The sequence below is a fragment of the Bombyx mori genome, chromosome 3 (genome assembly GCF_030269925.1).
Source record: "Bombyx mori chromosome 3, ASM3026992v2".
NCBI lineage: Eukaryota > Metazoa > Arthropoda > Insecta > Lepidoptera > Bombycidae > Bombyx > Bombyx mori.
This window is the reverse complement of record NC_085109.1, coordinates 5380699-5403180: the sequence shown is the minus strand read 5'-3', so window position 1 is coordinate 5403180 and position 22482 is coordinate 5380699. Positions and strand designations below refer to the sequence as shown.

Sequence of the window (22482 nt, the reverse complement as noted above, 5' to 3'; positions counted from 1 at the left end):
TGATAAATTTTACAGAAATCTATCGGATGTAGGCAGCGCTGGATTGTGTGTTGTGGGCATTGGAAGGGTTTTGCTATCTGCTATTGTAAGATATACGTCTACTGCTGAGGATATCTACCAACTTCTGATCGTGAATCATTCCTGTGACTAGAAAAAAATTCTTAAGAAAACTGAAACTAAATTAAATAAATAGGTAAAACTCAAAAACTATCATTCCCTCCTTTATTTTTCTATTGATTTCCTTTTTTATTTTATTTGTTATTTAGTTGTTAACGGGCTTTACACTGATGCGGGATTTGTGCATGAATATGAGTTAAGAACGTTTTTCATTACAAAAATTGGTACTTGCTTGCAGGATTCGAACACTGGCATTGTGGCATCGCTCCATACGACTACACCGAGCGCCTTAGCCTTTAGGCTACGACGACTTCATTAGAGCATGATTCTATATTAAGCTGTACTTAACAAATGCTTCGTGACAGTGTTCTAAGATATATAGGTAGTAACTGAACGTTTTGTTGGATATTCTTGTAATGGCGTAATAAAAAGGATTGATTAGTTATATATTCGATTCGTCGGATAAATGTGAACCGTCAATTTGGCCATTTGATTAAATCAATATTATATGTATTTACTAGCGATCAACCATTTAATAGAATAAAGAGCATAGCACATTTTTTAAGAAAAGTAAAAATCTTGTTATATTATGATATAATTCGTAAAAGGTTTCGATTGAAATCTCATTAATAAAATAGTGTCGTTTTTTTGCCTACAGTAAATGTGAATGTTCTCAGCAAATTATTTCGTAATTTATGTGAGCTCTTAATGCTCAGCTTTTACGACGACGTCAAATTATATACTAACAAATACAAACTCTGTATTAAATTTATTTCATAATAAGCGGTTTGCGGCATATAAACAATGTTGCCATAATTCTGTATTAGTTTAATTGCCACTTCGAAATTTAACGGGAGCCGTTTTTATTGTGTTGCCATAGAAAAAAACTGTAAATCACGTTTGGACCTCCTTTTTAGTCGTTTATGTTGGAACCTGAAACGAAGTTTGTATGTTTAATTTCGGAGTTATTCCACATAATACGAAAACCGGCGATTTCAATGAACTGATCCTTAGACATTTTGTTTTAAATCCGTCGGTAATCTGTCAGATATATGTCAATCTATGTTTTAAATTTTGTAAGGATACAATCAATTATCAATTTCCTTAAGTTAAAAAGAACAGAAGAATAAAGATACTTTCGTCATTAATTCAAAAAAAACTTTGCAGTTCTTCATCGTTAGATACCATCATCTACTTTATATTAAACTACAAATCACTTATGCGTTCCTATTTGTTGAGTGGAACACTTTCGTGTCTTAAGTTAGTGGCATTTACGTTCTGATTTTTATGGGCTTATGATTGATATATTTATATGATTATGATTGTTATGGTTTGAATTTTTCTGGTGTTTGTCGGCTAGTCAGCGCTAAAACAAATGATATTAATTGTGTATTTAAGAGAACTAGAGGTCCCGCAGTAGTCGAAATTCGACTATAATTAATTGGAATTGTAAGTTTGTGCACTAGTATGATTGTATTTTATACTTCAATAATGACAAAATTTCGCCAAGGCTACACTATAAAAAAATATTAATAAAGACAAACAATATTTAATATATTCTCAATTTGACCACAGACGTCAAAAACAAAAGTTTGACAATAAATAGTATACATGCGTGTGTGCGTCAAATACATGGTATGTTGTATGTGTAATGTTTTCTTTATTCATTTAATGTATCTTTTACGCATTATTTAAAAAAAATATTAGCATTGTGCACTTCTTCTCTATATTCTCTATACCTAAGTGGAAAATTTCATACTTCTCCGTCCGCGCAATTTTCTTAAAAAGGGATACAAAGGTTTTGCTTCACGTATTAATATATAGATTAATCGGTATTAAGTATTAAGCGGTAGGCAGCGGCTTGGCTCTGCCCCTGGCATTGCTGAAGTCCATGGGCGACGGTAACCACTCACCATCAGGTGGGCTATATGCTCGACTGCCTACAAGGGCAATAAAAAAAATTAAAACTCGTCATTATCACATCATCATTATCGTCAGCCCGTAGTCTTCCAGTGCTGGATATAGGCCTCTCCCAATAGATACCACGGCACCCGGTCTTCGGGTCTCCTCATCTCTCCTTCTACCCCTCGAAGGTCACTTCCTCTACTAGTCGTATCTCACATCAAGAACCCGTCTGCTCCAGCGATCTATGACATAAATGTTCAGTTCACTGCGACTTCAGCTTGCCAACAAGTGGTCGCATAATTGTGCTTCAAAAACAGCAACGGAAAGTGTACTGTGTAAAGCAAAATCTATAGTAGGGTGTCTTGTGATTCCGCACGGGTAGATACCGCCCAGCCTATTTCTGCCGTGAAGCAGTAATGCGTTCAGGCTTAAAGCGTGGAGCAGCCGTTTTATTATAGAGCTGAGACTTAGAAGTGGACTTATGGTGGGTGGCGGCTAAGCGTTGTTGATGTCTATGGGCTTTGGTAATCACTTAACACCAGGTGAGCCACGAGCTCGTCGATTAGTCTGATCAGTTAATACTGTTGGTAGGACCTCTTGTGAGTTCGCACGGGTAGGTACCATCACCCTGCCTATTTCTGCTGTGAAGCAGTTATGCGTTCAGGTTTGAAGGGTGGGGCAGCCGTTGCAACTATAGTGAGACCTTAGAAATCATATCTCAAGGTGGGGGGCAGCATTTACGTTGTAGATGTCTATGGGCTCCGATAACCACTTAACACCAGGCGGGCTGTGAGCTCGTCCAACCATCTATGCAATAAAAAAAAATATAATAATAAATCGAATACAGAAATATGTGAAGTCTGATTATTAATTGTTACCTCGCAAAGAGCCTTTTGGTTACAAGAATTTTTCAAGCACACGTGACTCAACGCGCAAACATTTAAAAATCACAATAGCCCATAAATCCAGTCCTTAAATCAATTACAAAATCGCGTCCACGTATAATTCACCCGCGTATTTTCAATACACAAATTACGGGACACGTGACAGTGGGCCCTTACTTCGCTAACGATATAAAAGAGGCAACATTCTGAGACGACACAAAAACCACAAAACCAACACCTCGCAACCATTATCGAGAGGTACCTTTTCAAGATATATTTGGTGCCGGTTCTAGCTCTTGTTTTATTGGAGCCATGCACATAAGTGATATTGAGGTGTTATCACGTCTGTACATTAGTGGATACTTGACACGACCAGTCTTCTGTAAGGGCACGGCTTGTATTAGCGGCTTCTAATTTATTGAGAACGATAGGACGACGAACGCCGGCCACCCTGACCACAGATCCATTCACACCGAATGAGGATGCTCAGGTCGATTGAGCCTATTCACGAATAAAACCTTTTTTACTAATGCATTTTATTTTGATAATGTTTTTGAATTATTTCCAAACAAAACAAAGACAATAATTTTTTGTAATAAAGTTTTAAAGCTGCCGGATAATGTAATAACAAATTGCAGAAAAACAGACTAGCGATTCTGTGTATCTTATATCTTTAAACGAGCAATTTTTGTATATAAATATATATGTATATGAATTTCGGAAACGGCGCCAACGATTTTTATAAAATTAACGGGGGATTTCGGGGGCGATAAATCGATCTACCTACGATTTATTTTCAGAAAATGTTGCTTTATTCGTGTTTTCAATAAAAAAAATTATTGAAAGTAAATAACAAATAGTATAATATAATATCAATATGTAATTCGTATTTAAATATAATTTCGAAAAATCACAATTTATAAAAAAAAATATCGAACAAAGCTCGGTCATCCTCTGGTGTTTATTTAAATACGACGAACAAATACAAGTTTCAGTTTTGGTGCATTCAAATTGCATTGCATATATTTGCGTATTATGTTTGATTGTAATTACGGAAATGACCTTGATTCATCAGTAGCGCACCGGGTCGAAAGGTCGTCGATTAATAAAAGGTCGAAACAGTGAAACGAATTCAATAAACTATTATTTTGATCAATAAAACGTGCATCGATAATAATTTGTATAATCATTCGCAAACAATACAAGCTGCCGATTACATTGCAATTTAATTCGTCTTGGATAATTAAACGTCCCGAATTGCTTCTGAAGAATCATTAATCATGGCTTGATGGAGACGCACGTGTGTTGATTGCGAATCGAATACGCTTAAAAAATATATAGATTTTATTTTACGAATCAATGCTAAGTTGATATTGGATGTGTTTTATTTCTACACTAGCTTTTGCCCGCGACTTCGTCCGCGTGGAGTAGTTACTTTGGCATAACGCAAAATTTTACCTGCTACTTCATTTACGTAGAAAAAAAAGAATCCGATTTTGAAACATTCTTTATTGGTGCTCCGTTTCTATTGGTCTTAGCGTGATGTCATATAGCCTTATAGCCTTCTTCAATAAATGAACTATCTGACACTGAAATAATTTATCAAATCGGACCAGTAGTTCCTGAGATTAGCGCGCTTAAACAAACAAACTCTTCAGCTTTATAATATTAATATTAGTATAGATATTTAATGCTAAACCAAAGTCTAACCGTGTACTTACATTTTATGGTTTCATTTACATTATGCATGCTTTCATCACGCGTTCATAGGAAACGATATTATGGTTTTTGGCTTAACATAGCGGGTGACTTGTTTATCATAAACCACTATGTTGTTAGGAACATCGGAACCTAGATATATTATGTATAATATTGAACTAATAAAAACGCGATTCAGATTTTTGGCATATGTGATTAAATAGTTTTTTTTATATAATACGTCAGCTCAAAATGACATTCATTTATAAGTCATTAAAGAAAATATATTTATTTTGATGGCTAAAATGGCTTTTCTGGAAGATATTACTTTTTAAACTTACCTTAAAAACAAGCCAAAGACATAGATAGCAATGCAAATATCGAGTTTTAAATTTAATAAACGTCCATATTACCCGGAGCTCCTCTACATTTTTATTAACACCCTAAACCAGATAAACAGGATACGGAAAATATATTTATTTGTCCAATCATCAAATATAAGGGGCGTTCTCGGGTTACACCAAATGATTTTGGTACGGCAATCGTTTCGGTGATTTGTTGCGATAATCTACACTTATAAATAACGTACTCTGATGCCGGATTGAGCTGCCTCACCGGAGATACGTTGCTCTGTGGCGTCAGTAAAAGGGATATTGTTTAAAGGAATTATTTTTAAAGTTTTAGCAACGTGTCGCGCCAAAATTGTGCTGGCAGTTTTTTGCTAGTTTTAAACAGTTGATATAATGTCTTCTTTTTTTCTCCACCTTATCCCACTGGGGTCGGCAGGGCAAATTTTTCTCTTCCATTCTCTTCTCCTCTCTCTCTCTCACATCGTCGTTCACACACTCCATCCATGTCTTCTTCGGTCGACCTCTCCCTCTCTACCTTGCAATACCATTTTCGTACATCTCCTAGTCACATGGATCTTCTCTCTACGCATCACATGTCTATACCACGCTAGCCGTCCGCTCTTTAATTTGTTGATTTCCGCACATTTCCTCTGTTATACTCTTATCTTGTCCAATCTTGTCACTCCACACATCCACCTCAATATTCACATCTCTGTCGTATGCACTCCTCTTTCATGCTTTACTTTCGTCGCCCAACATTCAGATCCATACACAATTATCTATGGATCGACATTATTCAGAGCTGAATTTCGTTCACTTTATTATTTTTTTCGGTAGGTGACTACTTTGTTCTGTCCTTAGTGTTGATGAGATCTTCAAGCGTCGGTACCAAAAATAAAAATATTCCAAAAACAAAGTGCTCAAAGTTAGTAAAATTATTTCTGTTTAAAGCAACGGATCATTTATTTGTATTGGATATTCAACAAAATTTATAAAATGCAACTAAGCATATTAAACCCGATTTATTTAATGTTATTTTTAGATTGTATCCATTAAAATTTGTCAAGAAAATACCAATATATACTACTACACATGATATAATACGTTAACATTTTTGTTGACAATTCAGTTTCATAAAACTTTAATGTTCATAATAAGATTAGTACAAGCCATTCTATATTTTTTGCATTTTACGACATCGTCTTGTAATCTTGTAATAATAGATTATTTAAATTTTTATCGCGGCCTTTATCTCCCCATATTGAAGGATTGACATGATCGTGAAGCTTCATTTACATTTGACGGTTCATATTGATTTAACGCCAGCCACCCACTACGATTTTAATTCGACATGTATGTTCTACGAGTATATACTTATATACGACTTAAGAAATGACATTTTAGTATATTTGGGTTTTTTTTTATTTATTCTTTATTAGAGCTACACACCTATTAGGTTAAGTAGGCTAAAAAAAGTATGAAAATGCCGATTTGTACTGAAAAATTGAATTTTTTTTTAAATTTAACATATTTATTTAATCATAATATCTACCATTATTATCTATAAATTGCTGCCATCTAATAGGAAGGTCATTTATGCCTTTGCGATAGAACTCTGGTGACCTAGATTCTACAAACTGTGTGAAAGCATTTTGTACTGCCTCCTGGGAAGAAAACTTTTTATGACGTAGAAAATTGTCCAAACCACAAAAAAAATGGTAGTCCGTTGGAACAAGGTCTGGCGAATACGGAGGGTGACGAATGGTTTCTAATTGCAGTTCCTGTAGAAACAAAACGGTTTCTCGTGCTGTATGAGGTTTCGCGTTATCATGGAGCAATAATGGTGAAGATCGATTCATGAGTCAGGGCTCTTTCACTACAAGTTTTGCTATCATTGTTCGTAGTTCAGCGCAGTAGGCATCTGATGTTATTACTTGACCAGATCGGAGAAAGCTATAGTGAATAACCATGCTGAGACCACAATTACCTTTTATTGATAAACTTTGCTTTAGGACACTATTGCGGAGTTTGACCTGGATTCAGCTATGGCATTTTTCGCTTACGGCTATGGTAAAGAATCCACTTTTCATCACATGTCACAATTCGATCCAATATTCCTTTATTTCTGTATCGATTCAACAAAGCAAGACAAGTTTCAACACACGTTTCTTTCTACAGATCAGTCAAATCATGAGGCACCCGTTTTTCACATTTTTTCTTTTATTGATTTGACGCAAATGAGTCATATTGTTGATAAGGTAACGTTAAACCATGCCGCTAATTCCTGGGTGGCTTGGCTCGGATCGGCTTCCACCATCTCTTTCAATTCATTGTTATTCACATGTGTGGGCGTTCTTCTAAGTGGTTCGTTCTTCAAATCAAAATTTCCATCACGAAAGCGCTTAAACATGCCGTACCATCTCTATACCATAGAGTTTATGAATAGGAGGTCCATGGCCTCGACAGGTAGCTAATGAGGAAGTGGCATTACCTTGAAAATCTTGTCCACATATCCGTAACTTCTAATTAAGAGCCGTTCAAACTTTAAGTTTCCACATACATTATAAAATGAGGCTACTTTAATACAAAAAATATCGCATACCATAAAACAAAAGACGACCTACGCTCTTGTCGATTCTGTAGGAAGACATTCGGTCCGAAATTTACGATAATGCGCCTGTGACTTCCGCTATAGAAGCCATTCGGTTGCAGTTGTGTAACTAAGTTGCTGTTTCTTTGTTGTAGCAAAAATTTTATATTAAAACCATTTTACGTTCCTTTCAAATGCCCACCCGCTGTGTGGAAGATTGCAACTAAATGTCTAATTAATCATTTAGTTTTATGTCGGTGATTGGTATGTCACGTAGGCTATTATGCGGCTATTTTAGCTGCATATTGGAGTCGGGAGTTATTATAGCATTCGGTGAAAAACAGAAGGTAAGTAGGAAAGTTGAGCGACTTGTCAGTTCATACGATTGGGTTCAAAGTATCTATTTCTGCCACGCAGCAGCGTTAAGGTGCTGTTTGGAAGGTGGGATATTAGTTATACCATACAATTGAGACTTAGGCCTCAAGTCTCAAAGTGACTGGCGGCACTCGCGTTTTTATGGGCTCCGCCGTCTTAACATCAGATGGGTCATTCGCTTTTTCATTCATATATTCATGAATACCAGACTTTTTGAGAGTTTTATATTATAATTATCGTATTTCTTTCGGTTTTCGCCAGTAATAATTAAAACTACTTTCACTGTGCAATGTTGAGTTTTTTATTGTTTTTATTATATTAGTTCCTAAGTTTCAAATAGTTCACAGTTTTTGTTGTCACGAGTGACTACGTTGTTTTTTGTTGACATTTGATTATTGCGCAGTTCTGTTATCATTATTCTGTGATCTAAATATCATCATATAGTTTTATCATTAGTTAGAATAGTTATATCATTACTTAGATCATTCATCAGAAGTAGTTACCGTCGCGAAAAGGCATAAGGGGTAGTATCAGAAGTACCGGGAACATAATCAACTAATCGCAAAAGACTCTTTCAAACAACATTTGAAAATATCACGCCTAGCTCTTGAGAAACACTTAGAATGGGAGTTTATTTCACTTATAATTTCAAATCACTTTTCAAAATCATTTTTCACTTGAACGAAGAGCTATTCTAAACATAAATAACCCATTATTTTGAACATAATTCAAAGTGTTAGTAGGGCTGTTAGTGCTCCTATGCTGTTACTGGTTATATTTTAGTGCACTTGGGAAGGTCCGTTCGTGAACTAAATAGAGTGCTCATTGATAAACTGAAGCGGGTGAGGGAGCGGGTAAATGTCACATCAATCGCAAATGTAGCTATCAAACTGAGGTGTATTATTTAGTACGCATCCTAATATTATATATACTTTCTCATCGTACCGACGTCATTGTAATCTTTCTAGATTGAAAGTTTTTGACTTAAAACATTAAAATTATTGTAATTGAAGTTAAAAAGTAACCTATACAAAAATACAGAATAATTTTAACGTAATAAAGAGAATGAATACTGCTATGTTTCAATTTGCATCGAAGAAATTTAACTAATGTAATTTTAAGACGGCGTGCAGTCTTAATCAATTTGAAGTCGTCGTGGCCTAACGGATAAGACGTCCAGTGCATCTCGAATCTCAGGTGGGTACCAATTTTTCTAATGAAACATTTTCAAATGTTCACGATTGATTTCCACGGTGAAGGAATAACATCGTGTGATGAAAATGAAACCCGCAAAATTTTAATTTGCGTAATTACTGGTGCTAGGACCTCTTGTGAGTCCGCGCGGGTGGGTACCACCACCCTGCCTATTTCTGCCGTGAAGCAGTAATGCGTTTTAGTTTGAAGGGTGGGGCAGCCGTTGTATACTGAGACCTTAGAACTCATATCTTAAAGTGGGTGGTGGCATTTACGTTGTAGATGTCTATGGGCTCCAGTAACCACTTAACATCAGGAGGGCCGTGAGCTCGTCTACCCATCTAAGCAATAACAAATAAATAAAAAAGAAGTTAGTAGTTTCAACTTGATATCTCTACCTGTTCTTGACAAATGGCGTACGAAATACGAAAAACATAACGGAGTGGAGTAGAGTATGTTTTAGTCACGGAATAGATAAATAAACGCAAAACATTAAATACAAAAGTTCAATGAACGGTCTCCCAGACAACTATCGGGTGGACAAGAATAATTTCAGTAAAGAAATTTACAGCTTAACGTGTTTGTTTCTTTTCAAGATTAAAACCCAAATGTTGGTACAATCAAATATTTTTTATTATTACATTAAAGCTCTGTCCTATTAAGAACATTAATCCCATCGCTGTGCATTTTTATTTTTGTCGAATGCGCTAAAAGGATTATCAGTCTGCATTAATTAACTAGTCGTTCTTTGCACTATAAATAGGTAATTAATTCAATTATTTTTATATCGCTGACTTTTCAATAGACAACGCTCTGTCTAAACTAATGCTATGACCGGCATTAAATGTCAGAGCGTGGCCATTATTCGAAAGATAGCTTACAAAATCTCACTAAATTGACATCCTGACTGCATGTTTTATTTTGCAGACCAAGCTAGATTTCCAATTACAGAGCATAATGCGACTCAGTGACGCACAATGCCGAATTATGCTGAAGCTTAATTGGAACGTGAATTAGTTTTCAAATGCATCAGCAGAGTGCGCTAAGTTAGCACAGTTTTAATTAACATTGATTATTTCTAAGAAACTACGACGAAACGAAAGCCTTACAATTTTTTTCAACATTAAATATTATTACTAACGATAATATAAACAAAATTTCCATCAATGCCAACTTAAAGAAAAAACACTTGTCAATTTTTTGTCACTGAGTCGCTATTGATTGCGAGTATCACGCAAGAGCAGTACTTTTGAGAGTGCTCGATTGTGCGAAGCGTTGCTGTAGTTGGAACATTCAACGTTGAGCATTATGCCGCATAATGCGCTCTTGTGCTGTAATTGGAAAACTACCCAAATGTAGTGGCATTTTAGAATTATTCCATTCATTCATACAAATCAAATTCTCAGCGATTCTATTCTAAATATTTGAACAGAATTTTTGTGGTATCCTAATCCTACAAATGACGTGAAACATATAAAAAGTAACAGTTTATCTTAACACACTCGACCAAAATGTTTCGACAAATCTCTAATAAATATAATAAACAAAATATCAACTGGTTAAGAAGCTTGCTTGCCTTATTAATTTGTATAAAACATCTAACGTAACTTGAGCTTCGTTTTAGTTTAACAAGTTGCAACACAAAGGTCACCAAGAATGGTTTCTTTATTGCTGCCCGGGAATGGTCCTATCGAGAAGGAATCTGGGGCTCTCGTACAGGTAGGCGAAGAAAAAATGAAGCAATAATCCGACCACAAACCTATGATAATCTGATGGTAACGCCATTTTGTTCTGTGTGGTTTTGTGTAAAAAACGTGTGACATGATTATCGGCAAGGCTGAGAACAAAAAACCTTAACTTTCGTTTACACGGAGTCGTAAAATAAACGATTGGGGACCTGTTGTGTTTGGACCCATCTGAAAAACTTGTTGGACTTAGTTTGTCGGGTACCTATAGTGTTTCATCAAGAAAATAGTGGTTTTGTTTGATAAATACATTATGTTAGAAAAGTACAAAATGAATACATGTGGTTTCACATTTTAAAAAACTACTACTAGCTGTATCCGTCCGCTTCGCTGGGGATTTAAAATTAACATTATTGTTTCTAAACCCCACAAAGATTCTTATCATTAACGCCCCCGCAATTGGTATAGGGAGTCCAACACTCATATAAATATTAGCCTATCCATTAAGTATATCTATTTTCTACATGGATACCAAGTTTCAAGTCAATCGGATGCATGGTTCAGTAGTTATAACGGTACATTCGTAAAAACCACTGTGGATTATATATTAGTATAGATTCATCATACTTCATGTAATCCGAGCAGCACTAACATAGGGATGTGATCATCAGAAAGCAGCAACTTTATCGATAAGAAAGAAACGAATACTTTACAACTAAGTTTGGTATATTACTTACCTATAAATGTTTTTTTACTGCAAAAGGGAGCATCTTTTTTTGCCTGATGCATTTGCAATTTGTCGCCGTTTCTGCGGGAAGCTGATTTTAGTTGCTGATTAAATCCATTATTGAAGGACGTATAATTCTGAGGGATTGTTTGAGGTGATCTCTTCATCTTTTTACCATCGTACCGCTCGCCAACGGAGCAAGGTTCATTCGCACTACCTACAACCATTGCATTTATCCACAGTGCGTTTTTAGAGAAATATTTTTTACGTACCCCCCCACCTTTGCTATTCCATGCTGTTCGAGAGCTGTGTGAGAGAAGGTTATGAAACTTTGAACGGCGATCTCTTAGTGCTATGACATGTCCTTCTTCAAACAAGGCTTGAAGATTTTGTTTAGCGGTGGGCAGGCTTCAAGTAAGTCGAGTAATAATAACTCATAATTCTTTTCTATAAATAAAGAAGAAGAAAAGTACCATATAATTACGAAAAAATAACTGCTCGATCTTTAATTCAGTCTCAGAGACAATATTATGTTTTGACAATACCAAATAAACATTAAAATCATTTACGGCGTATACAAAAAAAGCATTTTATTAATTATAGACGCCGATCTGTTATTACAAATGATTTGGGATGGAACCGGGCGGGGCTCACCTGTGTTGTGGCCTTACAGAAACTCAAATGTCTGTTACGAGTATGATGTCATATGAACACGTCATTATGAAGACTAAAAAAATTTGACGATTTCAATCAAACGAGCTTACTCTTTCAATGGACCGCTTATATAAAATTAGCCTATTTTTTATTGTATTAGGATGCCTGTCCACCGGAGCGGAGCGAGACAACCGAGCGGAGAAACGGAGCAATATTAACTAATAAGATTGCACAAAATTATTTTGCAATCTTATGATTTTGATTTTGTGCAATCTTATTGGTTAATATTTCTCCGTTTGTCCGCTTCGCTGCCTCGCTCCGCTCCGGTGGACAGGCACCCTTAGGCGGATAGACGACCTCATGGTCCACATGCATTAAGTAGTTACTGAAGTCACCACATGAATGCTGCCATGCGAAAGAAATGGTATAAAGGAAGTCCTTTTTTTTTTTTTTTCGGGTAGGTGATCGAACCTTGTTCGACTAGGGGACACACGGAGTTTATGGAACTTGTCGGTTTCCAGATTTTGAGAGCATACCGCGGGCTCAAGAACGTTTTTAGGATCGTAGTCACCAAAAGACTCCCCTTATACTCACCCGACGTCCGTTCTCCGGGACGGGTCAGGGTTTCCACGGTCAATTGAACCAAACTCGCGGCGCCACCAATTGGACGCTCGACCGACTGGTCCCAAGGTGGTAGTTGATGACTATTTTGGGCGTCTCAGTATGGCAGCCCAGTACTGGTGTCCCAGAAAACCCCGCTGGCCCCAAACCAGGCAGGAATAACGACTACCACTCCTCAAACCGAAATACCATAACATATATTTGTGGTGGGCAATAAATGTACAGAAACTCAAATTATCCATCATACAGTTCACCCCGCTAAACATCATATTACACAGTAACCTGCTCCCGCAGTAAAACAAATCCTCGTGTCGTAATATATCTAGAAGAGAGACGCAATAATTTCGTTCTTATAATATTCAAGGATACTCGCCGCCGCTACTTCAGAGATTCTAAATAGCAGGACCGGAATCAAGTTGCATATGTACATCTGAGCTCAAATATGCACATTTTATTGCCTTCGTGTATAACTAAATATAAAGACGTCAAAATGTACGGTTAGCAGAAATGTGCTTTATTTTGTATTGCTCTAATTGGGTAGAAGAAGAGTTTATGATTTTTCTGATCAGGTGATGTCACCTGTCATCGCCTGCCTGCCTAAAATCTCAATGGCTTTATAGGTATACCAGCTGATCCACTTTGAAACTGGAATGCATGATTCTGGCGGCAGCAATGACCATGATTGCCAATGTACTCGTACATCCTATCAATATTGCTTACCACTCTTAAATTTAGCACTTTCCTTATAGCAGTAGTATGTCACAAAAAAAAGTGATAACAACGACAATATCCAAATATTACTAATACATGAACACCGCCGTGTTAATAACGAGTGTAAGAGTTAATTTAAAATTATTGTTCTTTAATTTACATAGTATTGTATTATTTCCATTCTCATATTAATAGCAAATAAAGGTATACCAGCACAAACATAATTTCTAGAATCTTTAAATTGTGTTTTTGTGCACCATACTAGGTAGTTTGAAATGGCATCGGGGTATTATGTGTTCGCATAACGACATTTCATTACTATTGTAATTCAAATTTGTTACTGTACTATGATGCTGATGAGAGATGGCTTACACAATTTTCGACAGATAGATGTAATTCAACATTTTATAATGAGTATATAATAAAGTAATTATTAAATTCCCGCACTTGACAGTTGATTTTGACTGGTTCAAATAAAATATCATTTACAACGTTTCCAAAAAATATATATTAAAAAAACTGAAAATTTATTCAAAGACCTATCGTCTCGGCAGTACCTCTTAAAACCACCTAATTAAGTGATGAAACGACAATTTAAAACATCACATTATATTGTCTACTACCCTAGAATTCAACACGGATTTTGAAAATAAAGGACCCGAATCGCCCATAAATAACACCGGAAAAACATCTCGAAATTAAAACGAAACAACAGGATTTTAAGCGCCACAGATCCTCAAAAACTAAACCCCTAAATCAACAGAAACCAACCGGAAGACAATAGATCGGCCCCGATAACATCACCTAATCGATAATTGTATCTACGACACTTCTACTCGCACGTTGCCTCGTAAAAAGGTGAGAAAGTACTGTGATAAAACCATGGTCGAAACAAACATCGCTCGACACCTAAAACTGCCGCACTCAAACGAAACTAAGCCTTATGCCAACGTTGTATGACTGTTTAAATTTAGCAGAAATGATTTGTCGAAAGTGGTATGTAGTAAAGTCGCGAAGAGCAGGCAATAAAAAAGGTGAAATGTCTCAGTGGAAGCGACGCTGGACGTATACCGATAAGAGACCACCAAAGTCGATATTGGACCCATTTTTAGGATCGTTTTCCGGTTTCATAAACTAATTCGATATTGCGTCGAGGAAACTTGTAAAGCTGAAAAAGTACCGTGTAAATAATTTGTACCAAATGTAAAGATTCATAAATCCATGATATTATTGATAATTCCCAATACGTCACAATAATAAGTAGGAAGATTTTCATTTTCTACCAAAACAGTGTTTGCGCAGTTTTTTTGTACTTTTCACTTATTGGATTCCAGGATTTGATACGCCACATATGCAGATTATTTTATTTTACCAAAGATATTAGAGCTACTATCGCGAACCGTAAGTCTGGCTCAAAGGTTCAAACATAGTTGCAAAAAAGGACCAACAAGATTGTAACGCATATGTACACGGTTAGACTATATTTTCAGTTATTGACTGATCAAACACCAATCAAATTCAAGTTGAAGAATGAGAAGTACATACGTAAGAAATTTATATATTGTTAATATAATACCCTCGATGTTAGAATTCAAAATTTTAAGAACGATGAAAATAAATTTATTTATTTAAACTTGACCTCTCGACACAAAGTAACAGGAAATAGTAGTTTTTATTTACAGATTTATTTCTTTTAGTTAAATTGAGCGATAACTCGTGTTCGGTGAAGGGACCGCCGGGCTGCGGGCCATAATAATGACGTCTCGAATATATACGCTTACAGGCAGATAAACCGTGGACGGATCTACGGAAATTACTTTATACCCTGTCAACGACCCACGGATTTGTTTTTTTTTTTTGTTTTTTCTTTAATTTATTGTTTACAGTAGGTGCGATATATTGAGATTGTTTTCACGTGGGCCGATATCGTGATAAAATTTAAATCGACGAATATAGTCGTTTAAAACGGTCATATTGATTAAATCTCTTTTGTACTGTTTGAACAACTATTCGAAGTATTGGTGTGCTGTATTTACACGATAATAGTCTATTTCTACTGCTTCCAAATAATTTGTAGTAGTATCCTTGTTTTGTATACCCAGCATTATTCAACTTTGATTTAAAAATAGAATGGTCAATAGTTAACGCAATTGATTAAATTCCAGTGAAAATTTTAACGTAAAAAAATCGAAAATTCCGGAGACGGAAAGTTGAAGTTAATGCACATTTGGATAAAGTTCACCTAACATTACAGTAGCACATAAATATGACGAAGTGATTATTACCTTAACCCACCCTAAGAAAAGGGGTCAAAACGATCACGTGAGCCGATATCGTGATAAAATTTAAATCGACGAATCTAGTCGTTTAAAAAACGAAAAGTTTATTACATCCAAAGTCTTCATTATACAGTCATATTGATTCAATCTCTTTTGAGCTGTCTGGATAACTATTCAAAGTATTGGTTTGCTGTATTTACACGATGATTTCTACGGCTTCCAAATAATTTGCATTAGTATCCTTGTTTTGTATTCCCAGCCTTATTCAACTTTGATTTAAAAAGAGAATGATCAATCGTCAACGCAATTGACTAAATTCCAGTGAAATTTTTAATGTAAACACAATCAATCCAGGAGACGGAATGTTGAAGCTAGTGCTCATCTGGATAAAGTTAACGTAGGATTACAGTAGCACATAAATATCATGAACCCCCACCCTAAGAGAAGAGGTCAAAACATTGCACTGTGAGCCAGCTGTACTATCCTTCAAAATGCTTCGCAGTACATACGTATAGCTTGGTTATTGTATTTGATAGTGCGGGCTCATATTATCTTACCATTAGTTTAATGCTAATTAATACAATTTCCGGGATTAATTTTAATTAGTTTTAATTAGGTATTATTTACTTCGAAAAAGTACCGCAGTAGAAAAGGTACCGTTTGTACCTACATTCAGTATTTGAAACCTAACACCTCCTAACATAGTCACATCGCTCGATATAGCCACAATTGGCGCCTTATCTATTAGTACATGTACCTACTATAAATCTAAACTATAAATCATTTAATTAAAGGTATTTCACAATAATAAAAAAATTGACAATTAAAAAATAAAAAGTTTCGCAGAACAAGCGAAACCCAGTTAAAATAAACAAAAATAAAGCCCATTTCTTAACGGCATTTTATTAAAACATTAGACGATTTCAGTATAGTTAAACCCCGACCCAGGTCTGTTTGTTTTGACAACACCAAACAGACTGAAAAAAACTTGAGTAAATTTTTCGAATAGTTCTGACGTTTTGTCCTTTCATTGATCTTGGGATCCGTCAAGTAAGGTAAGTTAATCGGATTTTATTTGTAAGTATATTGTTTGAAGTCAAATCCCACCCAGTTGTTTAGTTAATCTTTCGTGGGTCCGACAAATGGTATTATTTTTGTTGAATTTACAGAATCCAGGGAGAGTTTTTTTTTTTTAAATTAGTTTTAAAGGTTCCCAATTCGGCAGTACCAGAAAATAGTTTTATCCTTTTTTCACCTACAATAGATTTCAAACAATAATGATTCACCATATTGTTAAGACTTAGCTACTGTCTTTTAGGATTTTAGTACAAAGGATTTCAGAGTTTGTTCTTGTGTTTTTGTGTATATAATCTTGTCTCGGTATATTCAAACATCTGCGGTGAGGGTTTGTCTTTTATTTTGATTTAGCAAAAGGGGCTCATCGATTTCATCTATTGTTTGGGAAATTTTTAGTGAAAAACGTGTCATAAATGTTTTTGTCCTAAAAAAATATTTAAATCTTCTATTCTATATGTATTTTCAATTAAAAACAGCTAAAGTGGTGTTTATTTACGATCATTATAGTAAAAATTATTTTTGTGAAAATTCGGCTTGGGATATTTAATTTGATTTGAATGAATATTAAAAGTTATATGAAACCGAAAAGTATTTATCTCGTCTGGAGCGAAAGTTCAGTTTCAGCTCCTATTTTTCAGGGGAGAGAGTTACATTTTCTCTGCTGGATAAATGTAAAATGATAAATGCGAAATCTTTACTTTTATTACGCACCTGTAATCTATAAATCTTTTTTAAAACGTAAACTTTCTACGATTTAATATTTATTATATCGACGGGCACATCTATACTTTTCAAACCCTTTTTAAATTACAATGTTTGTACACGAACTACATAAGTACCTTTATGATTATTATTTTTTTGTGAATTTTCGTGCAATACCATCTTATATCACGTTTTTTACTCTTTAGACTTTAGATGAATAATACTCTGATTATTAACTAAAATAATTCAATTAACAAACAAATAAAGTTAAGTATTAACGTCCGTCAAGTCTTGGGCTTCTAGAGACGAAAGCAAAATCTCAAAGCAAACATTAACTCTGGTCAGTATGTTTTTAATTTTGTTTAATATTTTAAATACATATTTGTAAAGATCAGCGGGTATCGGATCAGCATTTGCACGTTTCTCTTTCCGTATTCAAAAGTTATTTACCCACATTAATTTCCCATGGGATTATTGAGGAGAAAGTGTGAAAGGAAACCGAGAAATGTATTTAGGTGTATTTGTTTGAAGATTATACGGTATCGAGAAAAAAATACGCTCAGATTTTTAGCCTAAAAATATTAGGGATCGTTATGATTTCAACTTAAAACTGTGTTTTCAAATTATAATCCACGTATTTCTTTTTTGCTACAATATGTTAAAAGCAAATGTCCCGTCTGGTGCTAAAGGTCTACCGAAGCTAAGACACTAGAACTTAAATGCCAATGCTCCATAATGGGACATAACAATGAACCCACGATTGGATCCGTACGGTTTTTTTTATTGGTTTGATGGGTGGACGATCTCACAGCCCACCTGGTGTTAAATTGTTACTGGAGCCCATGGACATCTACAACGTAAATGCGCCACCCACCTTGAGATATAAGTTCGAAGATCTCAGTATAGTTACAACGGCTGCCCTACTCTTCAAACCGAAACGCATTACTGCTTCACGGCAGAAATAGGCAGGGTGGTGGTACCTACCCGCGCGGATTCACAAGAGGTCCTACCACCAGTGATAGGTTGTTATACAAACAGCCAGATTAATCCGAATTGATTCGTATTTGAATTATGGAAAATTGTGTTATTTATGCGCTCAGGTTGGCAGCACTGATTACATACCAAAAAAGTATAAATTCGACAAAAATTACGTCATCCATATTAATAGGTAAGTTTTGAAATTTGATATGCCTCGTATCTGTATCAGTGCACCTTAAAGGCGCCGTGCAGGTATTCATTGGCGCCGGTTCGGACTCCTTCATGCAGAAAACAACTCCTCTGATGGAGCGAAGACTTAATACACACTGACGGTCACTATAATCCCTAATTAAGGCTCGATGCTCCACCAATCGAGGAAGACCCATCTCGTGGACAAACTAATTGATGGCCAAGGCTCTTGTTACGCGACCGTTTATACTTACGCCTTATCTTATCGCCTAGCATTGATTTTGAGATTCGAATCTTGGTGTGCGGTTTCAACTTGTACAGATAAGACGGAGAATTTGTGTATTTTTGTGCATTTATATGTCGATCCCGAAAATATGAAAAAAAGATACGTCTTTCAAAATTTTATTGGTATGTCATATAATACACCACGAAGGTACTGTACTTTATAAAATTTTGTTCTTTGGTTACATGAAATCGTCACTTTTATTGGTGGTAGGACGTCTTGTGAGTCCGCATGGGACCCTGTCTATTTCTGCTTTCTGGGTAGCTGCTGTACTGTAAAAACGGAGACTTAGAACTCAAGTCTCAAGGTGGGTGGCGGCATTTACTTTGTAGATGTCTATGGGCTCCGGTAACCACTTAACACCAGGTGGGCTGTGAGTTCGTCCAGCCATCGAAGCAATAAAAAAATAAAAAAAAACACTTTAAAATTTTGGGCATATCCTCGAATTCTAAAAATCATTGCACATATGTTCGGTATGAGTTCATTTATACGCAAGACGCTTTCCCGTTGCAGCTATTTGGTGGCGACATCACAATGGTGTAGCCAATACATGATTGTGCGGTTAATTCACGATTCGAGAGCATAAAGATGAGTACGGCGCGACAGTCGAACTAATGTCAAGGCGAGCGCAATCAATGCCCGTAGGCGCGACGTCGGAACTAATATGGATAATACTAAAACCAAAATATTATTTAAAACAAAAAGATTCTTATTTGAAAAATCATTAATACATCTATATTACTGGTGGTATTATAATTTTACTGGTGGTAGGACCTCTTGTGAGTCCGCGCGGGTAGGTACCCACCACCATGCTTATTTCTGCCGTGAAGCAGTAATGCGTTTCGGTTTGAAGGGCGGTGCAGCTGTTGTAACTATACTGAGACCTTAGAACTTATATCTCAAGGTGGGTGACGCATTTACGTTGTAGATTTCTATGGGCTCCGGAAACCACCTAACACCATGTGGGCTGTGAGCTCGTTTACTCACCTTAGCAATAAAATAAAATAAAAAATATATATATGTCGGAGACGGTCATTAGTTTGGTAGCTAAACGAAACGCAGCACGATTCCCCAGAGATGGCAGCACGATTGCGGTATCGAAACAAGGCTAACTTCGTGCTACGACAGAGTCTAGCCGATGGAGGCGTATAGACACCATCACTCTTACCAACCAGCCTACTTGAAGAGCGGTTCCTCTGTCCTAAGAACTGTCATTTGTTTTCGTTTGCTAACGTCAAGAGATTTATAAATTGTTCTAAGACAACAAACGTGATTGGTGTACTCAATATTTCTTTTAGCTTGATCACCCTATTCGCCCCTACGATGTCTGACGATGGTGGCTCTCCGACATATATAATTTTGAAGTAATCTAGTACTTTATGTCCATTGTTTTTACTGTGTATGTTAAAATGCAACGGTAAATTTTTATGTATTTCTCTGAAGTCTCACCACAAACCCGGAGAAGCGGCGATTGCTAGTGAGGCGCATAGCATCTGCCCACAGCAATGATACTGAATGACGACCACGACCGCTCTGACAAGAGTGATACGACAAAGGAAAGGAACACCTAATCGTTGGTAGCCTAAGGGGCTATTCCAATTTCATGCGGACCGGTAGGTGAGTTCACGGGCTCATGCTGAGAGAATTGCTAACACTAGCTCTAGCAAGAGCAGACTTCGCTGAATCTACTACCGGATCGCGAGAGGCTGAGAAGATCCGGCGAGAAACTCAGTGGGTTGTGTCTAACATCAAATGACGTTCTCCAAAAAATGTATACATATTGTACGATTCATCATACAGTTTTGTGACCAACGTAAGTTTTATTTTCAAATCTCTTTGAATACAGTTAACCTTGATAATTCGAGGCACACATTCACGTACTGATTTCTACACTGAATTTATAGTTTAAATTATGTTCTCCAGATATTATTGCATTGCGTAGTAAATAATATTATTGTAATTTAGTGTCGTAAAACATTCGAGTATTTTTTTTTTAGAAAATCCTTTACAATTAAAATCCTTCTGGTTTTTTTTCTTACCTATTTGCGATACTGCACATAAAAAAAAAATTATTCGCGAGTAGCCTAGGGGGCTTTTCCTGCCCAGGCGTGGCGCGCCCCAGCCTCAGTGTGGTCGGAGCGCGGAGGTCCCAATCTCGATCCTTCGACTGGTCGTAAGATCGTCGAGGCGATTCGCCCGGCCCTTGTGGATTGGGTGAATCGGGACTGAGGACGCCTCACTTTCCGGCTCACGCAAGTGGTCACTGGGCATGATTGCTTCTGTGGGTTCCTGCACTGGATCGGGGCCGAGCCGACGGCAGAGTGCCATTGTGGTTGTGATTTGGACACGGCGGAGCATACGCTCGTCGTCTGCTCCGCATGAGAGGGGTGGCACCGTGTTCTCGTCGCAAAAATAGGAAACGACTGGTCGTTGCCGAGTGTTGTGGCATCGATGCTCGGCGGCAACGAGTCGTGGAAGGCGATGCTCGACTTGCACCATCTCACGGAAGGAGACGGCGGGGTGCGTGAGAGACGCACAAGCCCGCCCCCGTCGAGCAGGGGCCAGGGAGACAGATCTTGCCCAAGCTCTGGCCCTCTGAGTGTTTCGGGTCCCCCTTACATGTCGGTCTGGGGACCGGCGAGCGGGGCCTAAGAAGACGACGTGCAAATCTTGCGTGCGTTTTACACATGAGCTTTCAAGTGATGGAAGGCTGGCTATCCTCGACCCACGCTGGTTCTGACCCATTGGGGTATTCCGTAGGATAACCCACTCTAACCGGCGCTATTTAAGCGGGCTTCGGATTGCCTGCCAACCGAGAGGGCTGGTGATCGTGGCGTCGACGACTGCCGGTCCGGCGTGCCGAGAGGGAGAGTAATGGGAGAGATGTGCTCCGCAGTAAACGCTTCACTTTCCCCTTTTTTCCGTTTCATGAGTTGTGTCTCATGCGAGGTTCGAACGTTGGTTGTTGAGCGAGAGGTTTTAGTCGGTTCGACTCCCATCCGCTATCCCCAGTGGAGGGCAAAAGTCCCTGAACTTAAATCATATTGAAAAATTGTGACGTGGCTTACTTCATAATTTTGCAGCACATTTGAGACTTCAAGCATATCTTTAAAGTAGCAACGTATGAATCTCTGTAAGTATTTAGTACTGGTAAGATCGTCAGAACCGTTGTTTCGTTGAATTGCAAAAAGAAGAGTTCATCATCTCATCATCAATCATCCTCAAACGGAGGAAAGGGTGCCTTTCGTATTTAAGGTAACCGTATTATCCACACTTCTCATACGGTTCAGCTGAGCTCAGCTCCAGTAATTGAACGTCGATGTGGCAAATAAAAAAAATACGCTTGTATAATCGCAGGTCGCGCGGCTCCGCCCTGCGTCGTGCGTGCGCGTCCGTTCCCGTGCGTTTCAATATAAAATTCTCCCCATTCAATGGATCGGGTAACAACGCGTGGGCGCGTACA

General features: G+C 37.1%; 1 long non-coding RNA gene across 1 annotated transcript; it reads right to left on the bottom strand.

The window, feature by feature from the left end:
* Positions 1 to 867: 867 nt before the first annotated feature.
* Positions 868 to 4811, bottom strand: LOC134200764 (uncharacterized). Its single transcript, XR_009975816.1, has 2 exons — positions 4628 to 4811; positions 868 to 1050 (listed from the first exon to the last, which is right to left on the bottom strand). It is a non-coding gene; the product is annotated as an uncharacterized LOC134200764 (long non-coding RNA).
* Between the last annotated feature and the right edge of the window lie 17671 nt (positions 4812 to 22482).